Source organism: Papio anubis, chromosome 5, assembly GCF_008728515.1.
Source record: "Papio anubis isolate 15944 chromosome 5, Panubis1.0, whole genome shotgun sequence".
NCBI lineage: Eukaryota > Metazoa > Chordata > Mammalia > Primates > Cercopithecidae > Papio > Papio anubis.
In genome coordinates this window covers 117,100,985-117,122,516 of record NC_044980.1, presented here as the reverse complement: position 1 = coordinate 117,122,516, position 21,532 = coordinate 117,100,985, and positions in this window count along the sequence as shown.

Sequence of the window (21,532 nt, the reverse complement as noted above, 5' to 3'; positions counted from 1 at the left end):
TATTTTTTCACAGCTTTAACGGCTTTCACACTGTGATTTTCTATATCTGTTGCAAATGTTCAACAATTTACAGAGAAAATTTTAGTCCATAGCTTTCTGCTTTTAGCTTTTCATGTATAAAGATTAAAGAATGAATGCGCAATCAGCAGATATATAGAAAACATCTCCTGCTAGAATAAAATAGATGGTTCAACTTCTGAAACCCCAGTGGAATTTATAGTATCTACCTACAGCACTTCCTCTCTTTTGTATTGCGCCTTCTGATAAATAGGCTTCCAGAAGAGACAATTTGGGAAGTTAGCTAGAAAATACTTTTTTTCTTTTTCTTTTTCTTTCTTTCTTTCTTTCTTTCTTTTTTTTTTTTTGAGAATGAGTTTTTGCTCTTGTTACCCAGTGGCACCATCTCGGCTCATTGCAATCTCTGCCTCCCAAGTTCAAGCAATTCTCCTGTCTCAGACTCCCGAGTAGCTGGGATTACAGGCGCGCGCCACCACACCCGGCTAATTTTTGTATTTTCCGTAGAGACAGGGTTTCACCATTTTGGTCAGACTGGTCTGGAACTCCTGACCTCATGATTCACCTGCCTCGGCCTCCCAAAGTGCTGGGATTACAGGCATGAGCCAGCGCACCCGGCCTTTATGTTTCTTTATAACATGATACAGCACTGCCCAGGCCTTCCAGGTGGGGGAACCATCGGAAACAGGAAGGTGGAAGGAGATCGAGGGGTGATAGTGACTGACCAATCAAAACAAACTTTACGCTGCCTAATGTGAATCTTAAAGGTTAATGCTCTTTTGGAAAACAGCACAGAATTTGAGATTACACCTAGAATATTGATTATCAGTGGTTGCTACCTCAGGACTTAAAATGTGGTAATGCAGTGAGCCCCATAATGGTACATTTAGTTAGAGGTGAGGGGCTGGTTCTTGATATTGTGTATGGTGGTAGTGTGTGTGTATGCATGTGTGCATGTGTGTGCGTGTGTTTGTGTGTGCATGTATGAAGAAGAGAGACATTTGCATTTCTTTAGGAAAAAAGCTAGCGTTTGTAAAAATGGGTTTCTTCAAGGTTGAATCTTGAAGCACAACTAGAACAGAAAGGAAGGGTGGATCCAGTCTGTCCAGTTTGCTCTGACTTGTCTACAGGAGGGACCATGGGTACTTCTCAGGCTGTAGAAGCATCACTCACATTAGATCTCAAATCCAATCTGTCTGCCCCCAACCCACCTGATCTAAGCCTCTTTCAGAATCAAGAACTGCCATTTCAGAAATGCATTAATAGAAAAGCTCTTATTTCCATTTTTGTCTTGCACCATTTTTATTTTGGGGGGACCTGATGGAAATATACGGGCTGCTCTGGGAAGTCTAACCCAGCTGCTGTAACCTGGATGTGCATTTGAAGGCACATATTCATGACGGGGTTCTTGATGTGACTGGATATGCATAGCACATTGGGTGCAGCACGTGTGAGAACTGTAACAGAAGTGTCAGGTGCTGAATTGTGTCACCTCCTCCCTCATTCATATATTGAAGCCCTAACTCCAGTAGTTCAGAATGTGACTGATGTGCATATAGAGCCTTTAAAGAGGTGATTAAGGTAGAGTGAGAGCATATCGGTGGGTTCTAATCCAATCTGACTTGGGTCCTTATAAGAAGAGGAGATTAGGACAGAGACAGACACAAAGGAAGGATATTAGGACACAGACCCAAAAAAAGGACTACATGAAGACACAGGGAGAAGATGGCCATCTATTACTACAATGAAGAACAGAGGTCTCAGAAGGAACCAACTCTTGTTCCTTGCCGATACCCTGATCTTGGACTTCCAGTCTTCACAACTGTGGGAAAATAAATTTCAGTTGTTTATGCCACCCAATCTGTGGTATATTGCTATGGCAGCCTGAGCAGACGAATACAAGGAGTTTCAAGAATACATTAGCTTGATTTTAAATCATGTGTTTTACATGGTGTTTGACTTTCTGCTAGCATTCTCATTTTCAACCCCTCTATTAGTACCTACTGTCATTATACTTCTAAAGACTATTGATACGTTTTGGATCTGTGTCGTCGCCCAAATCTCATGTCAAATTTTAATCCCCAGTGTTGGAGGTGGTGCCTGATGGTAGGTGATTAGATTATGGGGGTGGATTTCCCTCTTGGTGCTGTTCTTGTGAAAATGAGTTCTCATGAGATCTGGTTGCTTAAAAGTATGTGGACCCTCTCCCATCTCTCTCTCTTGCTCCTGCTCCTGCCATGTGAAATGCCTCACTCCTCCTTCACCTTCTGCCGTGGTTGTAAGCTCCCCTAGGATTCCCCAGAAGCAAATGTGGCCATGCCTCCTCTACAGCCTGCAGGACTGTGAGCCAATGAAACCTCTTTTCTATTTAAATTATCAGTCTCAGGTATTTCTTTATAACAATGCAAGCACAAGCTAATACAACCATCTTCATATGTTTTTTTTTTTTTTTGGCCTAGAATATGATTGTGATTATCACCTAACAGGTTCTCCTATTCAGTTGATCTCTCCACTGATACAGACTTCCTAAGAAATGAAGCTACTGCCTGCTCAAACACCTTAATGTTTCCATTCCATCACCTCTGGAATGAAATCTAAGCTGTGTAAAGAGACCTCCAGGCTCAGGCTGGCCATCATCTGGTCTCCCCTAGCCTGTCTGTCCACCTGCCACAATTCCTCCTGACCCCCATGAATCTGTCACTCTATGCAGTTCCTCAGTAATCCTTCCACTTCCATGTCTCTGGTCTTTTGCTGGTGATGTTCTCTCAACCTGGAGGGCCTTAGCCCCCATCACTATCTGTCAACATTCTACTCTTCTTCAAATGTCACAGTTCCTTCAAGCCTTTCCCTGCTCTCCCAAGTCAGAATGAATCCTTCCCTGTTTTGCACTCCCATAATACTTATTGTATTCTGCTTTTACTTGGATGAGAAAATACTTTTCTCCTCAAGAAGACTTTGAAGTACTCAGAGGGAGGCTTTGTGTTACTAATGTTTGTAAACCCAGTGCCAAGTAGGGGTTGGGCTCAATACAGGTTTACTGAATGAATAATAAAGTCTATAGTTCTGTGGAGTGAAGCCAGAAGCACACTGTAGAGTCATCCTTGTTTAAAAACAGCTGCCCTGCTAGCTTGCCACAATCTGGCTCTTGCCTTCTGCATCATCTTGAATTTTCTCCTGGTGACCTTCCTATGATGTAGTAAAAGAGGAGATACTATCGCTAGCAGTTCTTTGTACATTACAAATGTCAAGCCAAAATTGTGGGAGGCCATTGTTTTGGGCTGAGCTCCTGTACTAGGCCGCAGCAGAGCAGACCAAATAAAAATGGAGTCATTCATGGTAAATACCACATAATCAAACTGAAACTTAAAGGAAGCAGGTAGATCCCAAAATAGAACAGGTTTTTTTTTACTTCCTTCTGAAAGCAGGAGATTCCTATCTTCCCCAGTCAGCATAATTAAGAAGTCCCCACTGCTTTAGTCCTTCCAAAAAAGTAAACTGAAGTAGCCTGATGTTAACCTATCATCAGTTTTTTGTTGTTGTTGTTTCTGTTTTTGAGAGACAGGGTCTCCCTCTGTTGCCCAGTCTGGAGTGCAATGGCACAGTCATGGCTCATTGCAGCCTCAACCTCTTGAGCTCGAGTGATTCTCCCAACTCAGCCTCCCAAGTAGCTAGGACTTACAGGTATATATAACCATACCCAGCTAATCTTTTTAATTTTTATTTTTGAAGAGACAGGATTTTGTCCAGGCTTGTGTCAGACTCCAGGCCTCAAGCGATCCTCTTGCCTCAGCCTCCCAAAGTGCTAGAATTACAGGCATGAGCCACTGCACCTGGCCCAGTTTTATTTATTAATTTTTTTCTATTGTTTGATTTCCTTTTTCTCACCTTGCAAAACCCACTGTTCTGCTATTGCCCACGGAATACTGTCATTCAATTTTGTAGAATGGAAGTGGTTGCAATTCATGAATCGTGAGTAAAAGTCAATTTCATCTATAGCTAAATTTGTTCTAATTTTGTCTTGACACAGGGAGGACTTTTTGGCATGAATCCACAACTCAGGGTCAGTTGGTCACCAAGAAAGGCACTGTGAACATAGCCCTTGGCACACATACATAGGGCAGGTTAGTGAATGGGCAAAGGAAAGTGTTAGGTGGTGGGTGGGGAGGAAGGGGTGAGGAGATAGTCATGTCCACTATCAACATAGTAGACAACAGCAATAATAATTGCAACTTTTTAAAAACTGTGTATTTATTCTTTGCCAGACGCTATTGTAACCTTTTTGCATATGCTAATCTATTTTGTTCTCATGCCAACCCTATGAGAGCAAGGCCAGGCACAAGTGGCTGATGGATATTGGCAGCTTACCTCGGGGCTTGGGCCCAGGGCAGATGGACCATAGTGGGAAGGCACTAGTTCAGGGATGAGAGAAACCTTAGCAGCAATGTCAGAAGCGATTGCTGGGGAAGGCAAAGAAAGATTTGGGAAAATTTTCTCAGTGTCTTATGAACGACACCCCCTCCATCCCTCCCATATACTGCCCCATTCTTATGAGTACAGATCATTATGAAAGAAAATAAAATAGTGGACTATTGGTATTATAAACATATCATTATGTTTATTATTATTATAATGAACATATATATGTGTGTATGTGTGTATATATATATATTTGACATGAGGATGTGTGTTTACTCCTATAAACCGATTAAAAAGATGTAGCAATCATATTAGTTAAAATGGCTGAGCAGCAGCACCCAGGGAAAAATGACTTATACCCTTGCCACTCATATGGCACAGAGATGAGCAGCATTGCCATCTCCACAAACTTCATTAGAAATGCAGAATCCTGGGCCCTGCCTCAGAACTACAGAATAAGAATCTGCAGTTTAACAAGAACTCCAAGTGGTGCGGATTAAAAATGTGAGAATCACTAGTGTACAGTGTCAAGTAAGAAACATCTGTCAAGAGAAGGATCTCAGTTTATGGATAAGATGGGAGATGGTTTTACAGGGAGTTGGTGAATCAAAGACCCATCTAAGGTAGAGGGCTCTAGCACTGGGTCCCATCATTTAAGCTTCTGTCTATCCCTAGCAAGGATCTGCAAGATGGGACATACTAACAGAAGCTTCCTTCTAGGAGTTTTTTGAGTGATGCCTGAAGCATCTATTCATCCTCCCATGAGTTCAGAGCTGCAGGGACTTGAATTTATATGTTCCTCTTCTCACCCCAGCTCTGTTCTCTGTGTATAAAAATGGAAGGAGAGAAGAAGGATGAGGGAGAAGCTTAGAGAGCCATGGTGAAGATTATTCTTAGATCATTTTATTAATGACTGATCCCAGAGTAAAAATAAACTCCTAGGATGAAAATAAACAAAGCTTTTGGTTAACTAATTGTAGTTCTTTTTAAAATTTAAGACACTGAGGCCTGGAAAATATGGCAGCAGACACTATACTTTGGTAACATCATTGTCATTTTTACTATCTTCTTCTTTTTTTTTTTGAGACTGAGTCTCACTCTGTCGCCCAGGCTGGAGTGCAGTGGCGTGATCTCAGCTCACTGCAACCTCCACCACCCAGGTTCAAGCGATTCTCCTACCTCAGCCTCCAGAGTGGCTGGGATCACAGGTACCTGCCACTGCTCCCGGCTAATTTTTGTATTTTTAGTACAGATGGGGTTTCACCATCTTGGCCAGGCTGGTCTTGAACTCCTGACCTTGTGATCCACCCACCTCAGCCTCCCAGAGTGCTGGGATTACAGGTGTGAACCACCGAACCTGGCCTGTCTTTTCATAATAATCTATTTGGCACCCATTGCCTTACCTGTATGACTTCTTATTCTTACAATAACTCTGTAAGAACATGTTGTCATGTATTTATGTCTGATGTAAAAGCTGAGGTTCAAGGGATACACATTAGTGCCAGTGTTGAGATTTTATACAGGGTTGACTCCAAAACCTGTAGTACTTATCCTGAGCTGTGGTTCGGCTAACCCATCATTCTTTCTCCTTTCTTTTATTTTACCCAGTTGAACATTCACAGGGGGATCACTTCTTCTGAGACCTCAGTTTTTTCATCTGTATATTCAACACATTGGAATAGATGCTCTTTGAGATACTCTCAAGTTCTGTGTTTCTATAATTTAGTAAAAAGACAACCCCATACAAGCAAGGGCACAGAGCAAGGGCTTTGGTCCACAGAGTAGGAGAGGGTAGAGGTGAAATGAAATGGACAAAAAGCTTCAGAGAGAAAGGTGCAGAGCAAAAATGAAGGGGGTGCCTACGCTAAGATGGACACTTACTCTATTCCTCTAGTGACTTAAAACGTTGAAAACTGGTTTATATAAAAATGTGTTATTATGATATTTTCTGAAATTGGAAGAGAGATGAGATGGTGAGAGCCAGGTGTGGAAAGTGGAGATGTGCCCATAGTGGATATTTTCTACATCACAATTTGTACAATCCTCTGTTTTAGTCTGTTTTCACACTGCTATAAAGCAATGCCTGAGACTGGGTAATTTTACAGAGGAAAGAGGTTTAATTGACTCACAGTTCCAAGTGTTTGGGGAGGTCCAAGGAAACTTACAATCATGGCAGAAGACGAAAGGAAAGCAGGCACCTTCTTCACAAGGCAGCACGAGAGAAAAGTGCAGGTAGGGGAAATGCCAGATGCTTATAAACTTAACAGATCTGGTGAGAACTCACTAGCATGGGGGAAACCGCCCCCATGATCCAACCACCTCCCTCCCTCAATAAGTGAGGATTACATGTTCCTCCCTTGACATGTGAGGATTACAATTTGAGATGCGATTTGGGTGGGGACACAGAGCCAAACATATCATCCTCCTTCTTCAGCATCACTACAAAGCATCAAGGACAATTCTTTTGCAGAATACCATAAATAAATATTGCGAATTAAATCTTTTTCCAGAGCAGAGACCTTTTAACAGTCATGGTGATAAGGGTATGTGAAAAAAACAAGCAATATTTCAAGATATCAATTTAATGTGTCTTAAAATTTAAAAGGCTGAGTTGATAAAGTAAACATAGGGTTTTCTTTTTCTTTTTTTTTTGGAGACGGAGTCTTGCTCTGTTGCCCAGGCTGTGTAGAGTATGGTGGTGTGATTTCAGCTCACTGCAACCTCCACCTCCTGGGTTCAAGCAATTCTCCTGCCTCAGTCTCCTGAGTAGCTGGGACTACAGGTGCGTGGCAGCATGCGCGGCTAATTTTTTAGTAGAGAAGGGGTTTCACGGTGTTATCCAGGATGGTCTCGATCTCCTGACTTCGTGATCTGCCCGCCTCGGCCTCCCAAAGTACTGGGATTACAGGTGTGAGCCACTGCACCTGGTTGACATAGGGTTTTTGAAACATAAACAAGATTGGGCCGGTGGGTCACATCTGTAATCCCAGCACTTTAGGAGGCCATGGTAGGAAGATCACCTGAGTCTAGGAGTTTGAGACCAGCCTGGGCAACATGGAGAGACCCCATCTCTACAAAAATTACAAAAATTAGCCAGGCATAGTGGCACACACCTATAGTCCCAGCTACTTGGAAGACTGAGGTGGGAGGATTGCTTAAGCCTGGGAGGTGGAGGCTGCAGTGAGCTATGATTGCACCACTGCACTCCAGCTTGGGTGACAGAGCGTGAGACTCTGTAAAAAAAACACAAAAAACAAAAACAAAAACCAAAAAGAAACAAGCAGAAACAACAATAAAAAACATAAACGAATCTGAATTTGGAGACCATGGGAAACAGCAAGAAACAAACAGTGCAAATAATACATAAGAGTATATATCAATGCCTTCTAATAATATAGGGTCCTATAACGCCTTTGGTCCTCCACACCAAACACTAAGAATACATAAGCCCAATGTATCATGTTAGTAGAAATGCAAAATAAAGCCTATATGGATCTGATAAAAGTTGTTCCCTTCTTTTCTAATGAGAAGCCAGAGTACAATTAATGAAAGCTATGTAAATGTGCTCCGGGCTGTTAAGATTACAAAGAGAGTTCAGAGCTGAGGATAAAGAATCAGAATAGGATCCACAATCAATTATGGAGAAGGTCCTCCTATCTCGGACAGGCACACACATTTTGATATCTCATCAGGGAACCATTGCATCCAGGCGTCTTTTGGAAGAAAGATGTAGGAACATGCTCCCTCCTATTTGGGGAATGATACAAGGGGGCTATTTTTGAATGATTAATTAAAGGGAATCAATCTTCATTGCTTTGCTACTGACGTGAAAAGCGCCATGCCTGTGCAATAATCGCATGCAATTATTCAACTACCCCTTTGGCAAGGACAACGTAATTAGTCCTGGTGGTGTCGAGAGATTCTCTTTATTCCCAACAAATTGGCAGTTTTAATCAAGTGTTGCTGGAAATTTATCATAACACGGGGAAAACAATAGGTGAAGGTACAGGGCCCCAAGCTGTGTGACTCCTATCTACAATGGTACAAATTTACAATGCTAACAACATGATAAATACTACCAATCCGTGAATGGTTGATTATAATTTCATATCAGCACCAAGCCTTGGCAGTTCTTATTTGTTTAGAAACATACCTGTAACCCTTTTTGTGCTGCCTTGCATTGGTTTGCTGGTGTAGTTGAGGTGAGCTCTGGGTGCTGGTAGCCTGGAACTCGGAAGGTTTAAAAGCATGGGGAACAAGGGAAATAGCCAGAAATGCTAAACAAGTCAAACTCTAGGAGTCTGGGAGCCACTGACAGCAACAGAGGTAAGGCAAAAAGCAAGCTCGTCATTTCCTATTCGTGTTTTACTCAGAAGAGACTTCTGCTGGGCGATTTTCTGAGTATCCAAAGACAAGCTCTCTCCACCCTCACTTTTCCTTTTTCATGTATTTTCATGCCTCCTAAAATCTTTGCTTAAAAATAATAGCAAACATTAAGCAAATTGCTTAGCATGACATGTCAGGTGTTATACTAAACAATTTACTTGTGTTGTCTCATTTAGTCCTTTATAATAGTTTATGTAAGGGAAATACTATTTTTTTTTATCATTCCTGATTTTGCAGATGAGGAAATTGAGGTTTGGAAAATGTAGAGCAGCAGAATAGGGATCATAAACCCGGGTTAGGGGGACCTCATTCTAGGTCTGCAAGCTTCACCGCTGTCCTGTGCCACCTCCTGGGCATCTGGTGTGGCTGACTTGTCCTGTACTCTCTTAGGCTGATATGCTCATTATTCTTAAAGGCTTGGCAATAAAAAGGTGCACTTTGTATGCTTCAGCTTGCCTACATTATCTCTGCCTCCTTTCTGCAAGAAGAAATTATCTCTGTTACCTTCAGGGGTTTGTATATTTTATGGTGTGCTTTCATAACTAGCATATATATTTGTGTGTTTGTATGTGTGAGGGGAGGTAGGTAGGAAGTACAGGGGATATGTATCTAGAAAGCCAGAATTTCTCAAACTTATCTCACTTTAAGAATCACCTGGGGTCCTTGTTTAAAATCCGGATCCCACTTCTGATCTACCAGGTCATAGTCCTTAGGAACAAATCTGTGAATCTGTTAAGAAAGTGCTACATGTAGACCCTATGATTGTGCTCTAAGGAAAAATATCTTAGACTCTGTTTCCCCAATAGTTAGTTCTAGGGATATTAAACATTCTGTGGCAAAACATTGCCCCTGGCCAAGTGATTTGGGAAAACATGGGTTGAATATTTAACAAGTCTCTTCTAGGAGACTTACATTCAATGCGCAGTGAGAATTTCAAGAGAAAACTGTGGTATTCAAATGTTTTCCTAACTGGGTCAAGTGTGGTGGCTCATGCCTATAATCCCAGCACTTTGGGAGGCCATGGAAGGAGGATCTCTTGAGCCCGGAAGTTTGAGACTGTCCTGGGTAACACAGTAAAACCCTGTCTCTACCCAAAAAAATAGACAAATTAATCAGGCATGGTGGCATGCACCTGTTGTCCCAGCTACTCGAGAGGCTGAGGCAATCGGATCACTTGAGTCCCTGGAGGCAGAGGGTGTCAAACCATGATCAGGTCACTGCACTATATAGCCTGGGTGACAACATGAGACTCTGTCTCTAAAAAAAATACAATAAATTTTAAAAATAAAACAGACAAAAAACCTAAATGTTTTGCTAATTACTGTGGCCATGGAGCACTCTCTTCAAGAAACATATCCTGGGTGTAGGGATTTGCAGAACCTACCTTGGGGGATCCAGTTTCAAAAGATGCTTAATGAAAATAAGAATCACCAAGAAAACTTCAACTGCCAGCTTGAATAGTTATGGAATCATTTGGAGGTATAATCACCAGTATCTCTTCCCTAAAGGCATTCAAGGCAATTTCTAGAAAACATTTTATAAGGGAACAGTGTTCAAGTTATTCAGGAATTAGAGGATGTGGTGAATGTACTTATTTAAGGTAAGCTGGAGAAATGTATTCTCTATCTGATGTGAGATGTTAACAGCATCTCCTTAGAGTGGTGTGGAAAGGTCCTCAGGAAACAAAAACATAATCCAATTTTTCTTTTTTCTATTTCTGCTGTCATAGTAGCAGCATAGGCTAAGGGAATAAGAGTGGTTATTTAAAGGCTGTTTTGGCATTCAGAAGGAGTCTGGGATCCTAGGCTGTAAAGGGCTGGAAAGCATATCTCATAAATCAAAGGATGTTAGCCCAAATCCCATTGCTTAAAGGTGAGCCCTCTTCCAAACAAAATCTAAAAGCTTGGAGAAGTCATGATCAGCACAGTTAACACCAAAGCAGCTGATTTCTGGCCTTTGTAAAATGCAGTGTAGTTAAAACAGGTTTCAGGAAGGAACACATCAAGAACTAACTCTCAAACCCGGCAAAGCTCATTTGTGGACAAGGCCTTGTCAGTGGCTGCCCTGATCTCACTTTCACTCCTTTGTTCTACTTGTTGCAAGAAGGAACATCTGGCTCAGGGCCTGGAAAGCAGACTACATCCTCCATTGCACCTGCCCCAGGAGGAAAAAGAGAAATGCTTTACTGACAAAAGGTAGGATTTTCAGAGCTGCATTCCCGCCCATTAAAGCAGCTTGTTTGATCCCTTCAAAGCTCAAGATCAAAGGGAGGCTTTTCCGGAGCTGCCAACCCATAAAGCTACAGGCAGAGAGAAGGACCTCTTTGTTTTTACAAAGCCAGGTGGACTTGCCATTTCAGTTCCCAGCCAGAGGAGGGGCTGTGGGCAGCTTGAAGGGTTTTCTCACATCTGGCTGGTGCCACTTGGATGCTGGACTTTCCCAGGAAAGCAGGAGCTACTCCAGAAAGATCCTGGCAAGTCAGAACCACCACTTGGCAAAGAAACCTGTAACACCTCCTCTCTCTCCTCGCCTCCAGATCTCTCCTGGAGGCCAGATCACCAGCATTCATTTTATTTCCTAATCCCCAAGGTGTAACTACACGTTTCTGTGCCCAGAGAAAGCTCCCGACACCTTTCCTCCCCGGTAATTTACTGAACGTAATCATGAGAAAACAATACTCTAGTTTTAAGTGTACTTAAAAATCATCACTTTATGTGGTGCTTGCTGGCTTTGAGTATAATGGAATGCATGAACCAGGGAAATGAATTTGGACTCGCTTCCCTGAGAAAGTGTGATGAGAGGCTTCTGAGCCCCCTCATCCTGTCACCACCTCCCTGCCAGTAGCAGAGTCCTCTTGGCCCCAGGCCAGTGCCACATGCTGGCCCTGGCCACGGCTCAAGGAATGACGGGATGTAGTTTTTTTCTGGTAAAGAGGCAGCCAGATTGTGACTTCCCCTGGCAAGGGCTACACAGTGCTATAAGAGATTTTTGCTTTAAAAATAATAACAACCTCCTCCCACATACAAACATTTATAAGCATATCTAGCAAAAACCTTCCAGCCATTGGAAGAGGCACAGGACTGTGTAGAAAGTAAACATGAACCTGCATTAACAATGGACCCATCTGAAGCAGAGAACCTACAGTAAGAGATACAGATGGGAGAAGTTCAAAACAATTATGAAGCTGCAGAGGAGGGGAGAGGGGAGAGAAGCAATACTCCCTTGATAGTAGAAAATAAGGACAGAAACCAGATAAACAAAGGCCAAGGGAATGGGATAAAGAACTCCAATTTCTGCAGGAATAGTTGGCCAGGGTGCCACAGTCCATGCCTGCTGTTAATTGCAGGAATTCATTGTGCCTTGGGTCAAACTTTTCCCATGAGAAAGATTTTTCGTGAAAGCAAAAAGGGGTGGGGTCATGGGACTGAAGCATGCTGAAGCATGACTTATTTTTTAAGTTATACCTTTTTTCCAGGTTCTGTATATAAGGCCAGTTGAAGGAAGGGATGAGCTGATCTCAAGGCCAAGGTAGTACCAAAAGGGCCATGCCGTTTTTTTTTTTTGTTTGTTTGTTTGTTTGTTTGTTTGTTTTTTTTAACTCAGAGAACCCTGGATGGATTCATTTGGCAGAAAAGAAAGGCTACACTCACCAAGAGGGTTAGCTGAGTTTGGAGACACAGAAGTTGGCATCATTCATTAATGTGGAGGGGGCTGGGCCGGACACGGTGGCTCACACTTGTAATTCCAGCACTTTGGGAGGTCGAGGCAAGTGGATCACCTGAAGTAGGGAGTTCGAGACCAGCCTGACCAACATGGAGAAACCCCATCTCTACTAAAAAAATACAAAATTAGCCAGGCATAGTGGTGCATGTCTGTAATCCCATCTACTTGGGAGGTTGAGGCAGGAGAATCACTTGAACCCGGGAGGCAGAGGTTGCGGTGAGCCGAGATTGCACCATTGCACTACAGCCTGGGCAACAAGAGCAAAACTCCATCTCAAAAAATGTGGAGGGGCCAGGTAGGAACCTGAGTGGTGAAGAACAGGGACACAGCTGTGAGAAGTGAATGGTGGGGAACCAGGGAGGAGGCAGGGGGAGCCCACCAGTTCCTGTGCATCTCTGTAGGCTGAGGGCTGATCTGTAGCAGCAGGTCAAATGGTTTGGATATCACTGAGTCACTGTCTTTTTCAATGCTCTGCCTCATGGTTATTCTGCTCCTGTTTCCCCAGCTGGACTTCTGTTAAGGTGGTGAGAGTGGATGTGGTGGTTAGACTGTATCATCCCAAGTCTGTGTCATGTTGGGGCTGTGAGGGCAGGGCAGAAAGGTCCCTTTCCTCTCCATCACAAGGGTCATGGCTGACATCCCTGTAACAACGATAGGTTAACAAGAGAAAAGCATAATACATTTATTTAATCATAGTTTCACATGACATGGGAGCTTCAAAGACCCAAGATGAAGTATTCATTTTTATGCCTAGGTTTAATAAATCACGAACAGCCACGTAGTAGTATGATTGCACAAAAAACGTAGATCTAATGGTAATAGAAGGTGGGAGCAGCAAGACCTGTCTGTTCAGGTGGCATGCAATGGCTCACACCTGTAATCCCAACACTTTAGGAGACTGAGGCAGGAGCATCATTTGAGCCCAGGAGTTCAAGACAGCTTGGGCCACATACTGAGATCCTGTCTCTATTTTATAAAATATGTGTGTTTGTGTATATATATATATGTGTGTGTGTGTGTGTGTGTGTGTGTGTGTGTGTGTGTATATATATTTAAAAATAATTTTTAAAAAGACCTGTCTGTTCAGATTCTTCTTGGCGTCTCTGTGCAGTGATCCTTCCTTCCAGATATGGGGCAGAACCCTTTCTAGAATGGGTCTCTTTTGACCTATAATCAAATATGGTAGGTCAGAGAATTTCTTTATGGCCAGTTCTTACATAGAAAGATGGGTAAAAGAGTAATCTTTTTCATTCTTATCTTTTTCATTCTTATGGTGAGATTTGGGGAAAATGGGTTCTGGTTTTTATGACCCACCTCGGGGAAGAGGAATTCGAGTTTCTATGACTTGCTTTAGGGGAGAATGAGACTGAGAGACAGGAGGGCAGAAGAAATTCAGTAAAAAATCTTTGCTTCTGAGGCGACTTCTGTGGCCTTTACTTTGGGTTATCACTCTCTGAGCTCCAACAGAGCATAGAGAATTATACCCCAAAGTATGGTGCTTTGACATGCTCAACACTTCAAATGAAAAGAAATTGGAAGGCATTAGAAGCTGTCTCAGAACCAAGGACTTTCTAACTCTGTCTTGCTTTTCCTCCTGCTAAGCATGGGGAGGGACTAAAATTTCATCTTACTAGGAAACATCTTTCCAAAAGAAATGCAATTGTTTGAAGACCCTCTCTCTTGGAATCTCATCAAATGACCAGGAAAGATTAAACCACTGGGGAGGAAAAAAGACTAAAGGACAACCCCACACCTTGACAGAGTTTTCATCTATTCTTTTGAAGGCAGCTCTGAGAAATTACCTGAGAAACTTCATCTGTGTAATAAGATAACCTTTGTTCACAATGAAGTTCTGCCCCTCACCTTCTTGCCATCTATTCCAGAGCTCAGAGGAACATTGTCCCAGGCCTTTCATTATCTGTTCTTTGGGCTTATTCTTTTCCCTTCCCCTCATGATTTCCTACATCTTCCATTTCTCTCTCCCCTGTGAAGAGGACATTGAAGCCCCTCAATCATCTGGCCCTTCTCTGAGTCTCATATTTTGTATGGCTCCATGCTTGCTTATTTATTTATTTATTTATTTGAGATAGGATCCCACTGTTGCCCAGGCTGGAATGCAGCTGCACAATTATATTAATAGTTCACTGCAGCCTCAAACTCCTGGGTTCAAGTGATTCTCCATTTATTTATTTATTTGAGACAGGATCTCACTGTTGGCCAGATTGGAGTGCAGCTGCACAGTTCTATTAATAGCTCACTGCAGCCTCAAACTCCTGGGTTCAAGTGATCCTTCTGCCTCAGTCTTTCCAGTAGTTGGGATGACAGGCGTGCACCATCACGCCCATCTATTTTTTTTTGTTAATTTTCAGATTTTTTTAATAGAGACAAGGGTCTCGCTTTGTTGCCTAGATTGGTCTCAAACTGCTGGCTTCAAGCAATCCTCCTGCTCAACCTCCCACATGTCAACATATTTGTATGCCTTTTCTTCTGTTAATCTGCCTGCTGTCCATTTATTTAGCAGACTCAAACACTCAGAGGGGGAGGAAGAATTCTTCCCTGCAGTGGTTTTCTCTACTGATGAGATGAAGGGGAAGAAATAGTAAAGGTAAATATTGAGAAAATGAGACAAAAACAAGGACTTTTGCCAGCGTGGAGAGATCAAGCTGGAACATACAGAGGCCAAGTTCAGAGCTGGGCTATAAACCTAGCTCTTGAAACTTGTGTTGGAGAATAGTGAGCCAAGCATCTTGCTTCACTGCACTCCTGGCATTATAAGAAAGCAGCAAGGGATTTCTCCAAAGTGAGAACTCCCTTGAGTCTCCTTTTTTTCTGTATGTTGGAGGCAGTGCTTTATCAGGTTGTTGACTGCAGCTCAGAGAGTCAGTGACAGATGTGTTTACAATCACATGGTTTTAGGAGAGGGCACAGATTCAGGAGAGGTCTTCTCATGTCCCCTGGTCCCAACACTTCCAGTTCTTGGAGAGATCCTATGTTCCCTAAAATATGCAGTCCCATCCCATAAAAAATAGTGAAAAAGATCCCTCCTCCTGCTTTTAAAAGATACACGAACTGTTAGAATATTGAAGCTAAAAGGCACCCTAGTTTGTTTATTTTATCAACCTCCTATGAGGAAATTGAAGCCCAGTGAAAATAATTGACTTGCTCAGACCTGAGGTGATGCATGGTCAGTTAGAATTGTGGTAACAGGGAAACACTGAAACAAATGAGGTCGTTTTGATCCACATGGTCACTTGCCAAATTGGAAAGTGGCCAGTCATAAGGAACAGGCAAGGCTGTAAACTCAAAGTCAGGAGCCTGGTCTGTCAGCGGCATCATGACATTGCCGTTTCTTAACCAAGTTCATGACACATACTGTGGACTCAAAACAAAAGTTGCTTCTCATAATTTACATTTAATTATTTAGCATATTATTTTGGCCCCACTTTCCAAATATATTCTCAACCCAACCACTTCTCACATTCTCAACTGACACTACCCTCGACTCAGTCAATGTGATCTCTTGCTTTGATTATTGGAACAATCTCTATATTAGTCTTGCTACAACCGATATTACCAGCTTCTCCATATAGACTATTCCTTCCACAGCAGGCAGAATAATCCTTTTAAAATGTAAGACAGATTATGTCAATCTTCTGCTCAAAATTCTCCAGTAGCTTCCCCAACCCAGCACACACATCATTAACTTTAACTGCATCACCTCCCAATCCTACCCTCTGCTCAGACACATGGACCCACTTGCTGTTCTTCCAACAAGCCAGGAATTCTGCAACTTCAGGGTCTTGGCAATTACTATTCTATCTGCCTGACATACTCTTGCCCCAGCTATCTACTTAGCTCACTGCAATGCCTTCCTCAGACTTTTGCTCAAATGCCATAATCTCAGTGATGCTTTTCCTGACCTTCCTATTTAAATCACACCCACCCACCCTGCTGTTCCCATCTCTGTTCTCTGCTTTATTATTACCCATGACACTTACGATCCTCTGACATCCTACATAACTTACTCGATTATTGTCAATCTCCCCTAAGTTGTAAACAACATGAGGTCACTTATTTTTGTTTGTTTTGCTATATCCCCAGTGAATAGAAATGTACCTGGAACATAGTAGGCACTGGATTAATATTTGCTCAATAAAGGAATGGAAGAACAGATGCAGATCTTTTACACACACAATTAGCTTATAGTAAATTCATTGCCCTTTTTCTTTTTTTTTTTTTTTTTTTCGGGCAATTTGATGAAGTCTCGCGCTGTGTCACCCAGGCTGGAGTGCAGTGGCGCGATCTCGGCTCACTGCAAGCTCCGCCTCCCAGGTTCACGCCATTCTCCTGCCTCAGCCTCCGAGTAGCTGGGACTACAGGCGCCCGCCACCACGCCCGGCTAGTTTTTTGTATTTTTAGTAGAGACGGGGTTTCACCATGTTAGCCCGGATGGTCTCGATCTCCTGACCTCGTGATCCACCCGCCTCGGCCTCCCAAAGTGCTGGGATTACAGGCTTGAGCCACCGCGCCCGGCCTCATTGCCCTTTTTCTACTTAAGTAATACAATTATGATGCATTTGTCTTTCCTAGAATTATTCTTCATGAAAAGCACAAGGTGACAAAAATATGAGAGTCAAAGACCTCAGCTGTCATCCTGGCTGCACTGTATTAGTTGTGTGAGCTCTCTGAGTCTTAGTTTTCATAAAAATAAAATGAAAATGATAGTATCTACTTTGCCAAACTCAAAGAGTTGCTGTAAGTATATGATATTGTATTCGTAGAGGCATTTTGAAAACTATGAAGCTCTTTTTATACGTAAGTTATTACTATTTCCTATGAAATCTTCTTCCCTAAGGAATTTGCCTTGCACTTCAAGTAAGGTAATAATGCATTACTTAAGCAAGACAAGTCATCTTAACAAGTTGGATGCTTTGTTAATTTTATAGGCCAGAAATAAGGGAGGTGATGGGGCCCTTTGAACACTATTTCACCATGAATTCTAAGCAGCAATGATCAATTCCTACAAGAAGTTCTCTTGACCTACCCAGCGTGGTGAACATCCTGGTGATTCATTGGCAGAAATGAATAGAAAATGGTCAGTGAGATTTGATACTCAATCCACAAATATTTATTGACTATTTACCAGTTCTATGCTAGATGCTGAGAAGAAAAATGCATTGCATAAGATTGTAAGCCCTTTCACCACACGCTTAATCTAATAAAATACAGAATTCTAGCATACAGCCAGCAAATGTGTTTTATAGTCCTGAGTAGCTATGATTGTAATATCAGCATTTCCAGCACTTACCACTTCCCTAGTGTCACGTGCTGCCATTCCTAGCTCCTATTTTATGGTTTAGCAGTCCTTTCTCCTGTTTTCCTTTTCCTTCCCAATCTTTTTGCTTATTCTTTTTCTTCTGTTAAAACATGCTAATCCTTTAAGACTCGGCTCAGCTGTAAACTTTTTCAGTTCATTCAGGTTGCCTTACTCCATCAGTCTTGTTGAGTTAGATGCTGCTCTTCTCTGCTTCTCCAGCAGCACTTAGAATACAATTTCAAATTGCACTATATGATCAGATCCTGGCCTCCTGCCGGGTCTTATTTTCCACTATGCTCCTCTGCAAACACTGGCCTTCTTCATGTTCTTCAGATTCTTCCAATGTGCCAAACTTACGGCTTAGAGTCTTTGTGTTTGCTGTTTTCTCTGCCTAGACACAACATTTGTGTGTTAATTCAAATGTTATCTCCTCAAATATTTCTAGAATGGTTGATTGCATATCTATGCCCCCAATGTCTAACAAGGCTAAAGAAATATTTGTTGAGCCAACCTGAAAAGATGCTGTAATCTTTGAAAACCAGAGTCAAAATGGAAGAAACTATAGCCATTCTTCATGTGAATGTTATTCACATGGCAGCTTCTCTACCATGTCAAGGTATTGTATTTCTGAATATATAGGATTTTGCTAATTAATTAACAACTTACAAGATCTTAGAACCTTTGTCTTTTGGTTTCAGAGATCAGTCGAACTTCTTCATTTTAAAATCAAAAAACAAAGGTATTCCATTTACAGAATCCTGGGCCATTGTATCTTCATGATTTCCAGAGCAGAAGCTTGAATATTGAATTAAGAGAAAGATGGGATTTTGTGTATGTGGATATGCTGATCAGAGCAGGGAAGTAGAAATCATGGGTCTATGGATGAGAGTCAGGACTTTTGTGGAGTCTGTGCCTAAATGTCAACTTTCCAAACCTCTCTGTTTCTTGTATTCCCATTATCCCTCATGTATTCCACAGTTTTTCACTAATAACACATATGAGAATGGGGTGAAGACTTGGCAAGAGGAGAGAGGTAATAAAACTTTTTAATGGCAACATTTTGGTGCTCAGACAATATCCCTGACAGTTTGAGACTATGTCACATAGGAGGGCTGAAGATACCTATTAAACCTGAGTTGTCAAGTTTGAATTTTGAGAGCCTCAGAGTCTTGGTACCATCTTTTAGTACCATATCATTGTGAATGGCCATCCTAGTGTAGGAATAAAGGCAGAATGGAGTCTCCCAGAGTTTGAAAGTTTCATTGATTATTGATTTGCTTGGACTCAGAGGCCAGGCAATATTCCAAGATCAAGCTTCTGTTGGTGGTTACCTCAGGCTGTGAAAAGTGGAGACGTGCAGGTGCAGCTGGCGGATGTTGAAAGCAGAGACTCACAGCTTTAAGAATACTCTCTCAACAACCCATTGCACACAATGATCTGCATCTAGCAACTACAGAGTCTTAATAACATTTTCATCAGATTCCAACAATCAAAGAATCATAGATTTTTCAGAATCATCTGATTCAACATCTAATGTTAAACAGAAACCTGTTCAAAGGTGTGACAAAGGCATGATCTATTGGCCAAAAGCAAATTGGATTCAAACCCAAAATCAATTTATATATTTTTTCAATTCTGACGAACACACTTGTAATTATATATGAAGAGGAAACTCTGAACAGCTGGGCAGAAACATTGAAGTTCTCAGTTTTCCTTTGAGTCCTGCTTAATAAATAATATAATAATTTGGCTGCTGCATTTTTTCTCTCTGCATTGCTTTTAAACCTGACTTTATCAACATATTGCATTGTTTGAAAATATTGTGAAACCTTCAAAATTCCCATTGATAAATGTCACCAATATCAATGTAAAAGCATTCTGAAAATTATAAAGCACTTGAGGTTTAGTTTCCATTGTATATTTGACATATTATTACAATACTACAATTTTGTTCATTGAAAAAGGTGTATTTCATAGTAATGACTGTTGTAATTATGCTGTGCCATTGTAATCAGCATTTGGGAATCATGACCAGGTGGAACATCAAAAAAGAGAAGTAGAAAAAATACTGCATGATCTTCTACGTGGAATCTAAAAACATCTAACTCATAGAAGGAGAGAGTAGAATGAGGGTTACCAGGGCTGGAGGAAGGTGGGGAGGTGTCTTTGAGATAGATAGGAGGAATCAATGTTTGAGATCTATTGCACCTCATGCTGTCTGTGGTTAATAATAATGTGGTGCTTATTTCAAAATTACTAAGAGAGTAGATTTTTAAATGTTTACATGCCAAAATATTAGTATCTGAAGTGATAGCTATTTTAATTAGCTTGATTTAACCATTTCATAATGTGTACACATATCAAAATATCAAAAAAAAATTAGTGGGCTGGGCTAAAGCAGAGCTTTAGAGAGTCAAATATCTGCACAGGACCCAAGTTGGCTAAGTACATAAGGGAAGTTTGCAGTCTGGACTGAGACTGTGCTGAACTGATTTACCAGATCTCAAGGACACAGCAACAACTCAGCTCCAAATGGTGCTCCAACCTCTACTCTAGGTGGGAAAAAACAAAACAAAACAAAAACAAAAACAAAAAACAGAAACAGACGCAGAGGTATGGAATCTTGTCATTTTTCATGGACTATTTTTAGAGCAGTTTTAGGCTCATTGCAAAGTTGAGCAGAAGACACAGAGATTTTTCACATATCCCCTTCTCTCCCCTCTCACACTCACAGCTTCCCTCATTATCAGTATTCCCCACCAGCATCTCATTATTATTAAAGTTTCCAATGAATACGAACTAAAAAAATAATAATTTTATGTGTTCAGTGAAACATATCTGAGGTTATGTGTAGCCTGTGGATTGACACTTTGTGACCTTCAAATAAGAGGCAACTTACAACTTTTCTAAGATGTAAAATGTCATGAAGAAAAAATAGGGTCTCTATCTTTCAAGAGCCATAATGCTTACTCTCTCAGCAGACAATGACATAAAATCCAAGAAAGAGTATTTACCTATCTGCGGAGAAAAGCCCTGGCTGTTGGCATGGGTTGCTCCTTTGTTTCATCCTTCCAGTCCTATTTTGCCTCCTGCCTGGGTCTGTGGTGCTTGCCCACAGCACAGGGTGGCCTCAGCAGATGTCTCACTGGGACAGGAGAGCCATGTGATCCAGGAGGAATTGCTGAGTTCAGCCTTCGCTCTCCACACACAGAGTCTTTTCTTTTCAGAAGGGAGATAGGAGTGCCATGATTATGTCTTTCCTGACAATTTTTGACAAGTTGGAATGCTTAAGACATGATAACAATAAAAGTAGATGCATCGTTAATGAATAAGGTATTTTCTCAAACTTGGGTTATTTCCCAGTTTCATAAACACAATTGATACCGTAAAGTTCTAGAGTCAGCATTGTTTAATCATTAACACCACATTTCATGCAAATTGCCTATAATTATGTGTGGAGTTGGATTAATTAATGACATATGGAGAGGAAGCTCTGAACAGCCAGGCAGAAACTTGGAAGTTCTGGTTGTGTCCTGCTTCCTAAATAATATCATAATTTAGCTGATACCATGTTCTCCCTACCCAGATTGTCCCTTAAACTTCATTGCCTACAAGCCCCACAGAATAAACTATGTGAATCCTTTTCAGTGCAGGCTGACAGTGGATTTTTGAGGT